The 2,509-nt window shown below is 37.8% G+C and overlaps 1 long non-coding RNA gene across 1 annotated transcript; it reads right to left on the bottom strand.

Moving 5' to 3' along the window:
- Window positions 1-607: 607 nt before the first annotated feature.
- On the bottom strand, window positions 608-2,161 carry LOC122274340. Its single transcript, XR_006228301.1, has 3 exons — window positions 1,765-2,161; window positions 1,134-1,222; window positions 608-1,046 (listed from the first exon to the last, which is right to left on the bottom strand). It is a non-coding gene; the product is annotated as an uncharacterized LOC122274340 (long non-coding RNA).
- Between the last annotated feature and the right edge of the window lie 348 nt (window positions 2,162-2,509).

Consider the following 2,509-nt stretch of genomic DNA (forward strand, 5'->3'; position numbering starts at 1 on the left):
CCCATGAAGCTTTCAAGCGGCCAAAATACAAGCTAACAGAGTCCTGATTTTGTGATAAACTAGCCAAATCACGTTTAAGTTGGAATATTCGAGGACCGTTTTGATGTGTAAAATGATCCTTGAGTTCCATCCATAGAGTCTTGGAATCATCAACCAAAGCAAGGCTAGATTTAAGAGAGGCACTTATAGAGTTCTGCAACCAAGACACCACCAAGTCGTTGTAGCACTCCCAAACTTCAAAAAGAGGATGTGAAATATCGACTGGCTTGGGAAGAGCACCATTGATGAACCCGAGCTTGTTATTCACACGAAGGGCTCGACTAATGGCACACGACCAGCTAACGTAGTTATCAGCATCAAGGAGGTCAAAAACCAAAGCAGCAGGGTTGTCGCCACTCTCAATGCGGAATGGGTTGAAGGAGTCTGAGAGTCAGGTAACGTTCATAAGATTTGATTGTGTTGGTTGAATTTGTAACTTCTTGGTTAGTGTTGGTTGTCATTGGATCGAGGGAGCTCTGGTACCATGTAATAAGCCAAGATGGAGAAAGAAATTCTAATCTGGGAAATGCCAGAAGGAGAGCAAATATTCTCCATGTGTATTGAATGAATCAAATTGATTTACATGGAATAAAGTTATATACAATTGCTAAAGGAATATTGTAACTACCCATCAAATATGAAAATACAGTAATGCCCCTTATGTATAACTCAACAAGGAAATAACAGAAATATGAAAAGGGTTTCTATAAACGGAATGACAGAGTCCATTTTGCAGTGCTCATGACTCCTTTGCTTTCCCAACTTGATGATCCTTCAATATGAACACATAGAAGGCAAATGGAACAATTCGGCACTTGAGGGGTTCTGCATTGGGAGAAACTGGTATCGAGGCTGGCTAGCTGGCCTCCATCATTTTGATCTTGAGAAGGAGAGGGGGAGAATCAGAGCGCATGCGAGAGTTTGGTGAGGAAGCTCATGGAGATGAGTGCTACATCCGTGCATGGCGTTGGGTTCACTTGCAGTGACTCGATAGTTTCTGCATTATGCTATAGGGGTGAACGTGGGGTGAGGTGTTCAGTGATCTTGGTTGAGAGTAGTTGTGTTTCAAATGAGAAGAAGAATATGAGAGGTACCTGATCTTTGTGTTTCATCTTCATCATTCTCTGTGGGGAAGCTTGCTCCCGAAACTTATTGCGTGTGCAACATAGCCTTGCGTTTCAACCTAGCCGAATGAACAAAATGCCGCGTTTCATTATTACACGTAGATGGACATGTATGCAAGAGGTCCCTAACCTTGTGTGTAAATAGACTTTTTATTCTAAGAATAAGTAATGCAAACGATTTCTCTTTAATTTTGTTATTTTCAAGCTAACATATTTTAAATAATTTAATATATCGACAATTAAGATAATTAAAATGACTTGAACTTTATCTCGCGCGTAGCCCTTTGAAGAAAATGAGATTCAATTAAAAATTTTGTAATATTTATTTTTTTCAAAAGATTTGCACAGAATTTACATATTTAAATTTATATCTAAAAATTATATAAAATATAACATACTAGCTTATATATATGATTGAAAATTACAAAATTTAAAATGGAAAATAATATTTTTATTTATAAATATTACTGAATCACTGTCTGTACATGCAAACCTTAATTAATATTTCTCAAAATAAAATTTCTCCACAGTCCATATCAATTCGTCATTGGAGTCCAACCTACCTACGAATCTGCAAGCATCGACGATCTTAATTTCTTACCATGTCGAGAATAAGAGCAGCGGAAACAGATGATATGGTGACATGCAATATTTAATTTTCCCCCATATTGCTTGCGCGCAGCGATCAGGCTGTTGATTTGCTGGTTGAACAGAAGACGATAACATTAGCTAGGGACCCCACGAAAGCTTCATGACCGGGGAGTAGGTTTGGAAGAAATTGCTTGGTTGCTTGAGATGACAGGATGGCTTGGGCAGAAGCTGCATGTTTACCTGCAGGAAGCTGATCTTGATCTGGCATGCATGCAAACTCCCATCAGGTAGCCATTGATTGGGTTTGATGATTGGATATCATGTCTTTTACTCGAGTAAGGTTAGGATGGGTGGATATGACGATAATACTTGAGTTATGGATCATGAGTGACGTCTTGGCAATTGCATCTGCTTTTCCTTTTGACAATATGGAGCAGCGCTAGACAAGATGCTTTCTTCTCATAATTAGTTTCACAGCTACCCTGGCACTTGTCTGGTCTACGCACTGTCACTAGACGTACAAGCATGGTCTGTATTCCAGCTGTTAGACGCATTTCTACCTTGGGCTTGTAGTTCCATAGGTTTCTTAGATCATTTCCATCCAGTTATTTAAAATATTATATTTCTTATAATTTAAGATTTATTTTAAAATTTTGATTAAATACACTCTACATGATCTCTATTTTAAAAAAAAAGATATAGGGAATAAAGAGAATTCATCCCCTAAATTATTTTTATCAATATTTTATTCTAAT

Source organism: Carya illinoinensis, chromosome 8 (genome assembly GCF_018687715.1).
Source record: "Carya illinoinensis cultivar Pawnee chromosome 8, C.illinoinensisPawnee_v1, whole genome shotgun sequence".
In the NCBI taxonomy this organism is placed as follows: Eukaryota; Viridiplantae; Streptophyta; class Magnoliopsida; order Fagales; family Juglandaceae; genus Carya; species Carya illinoinensis.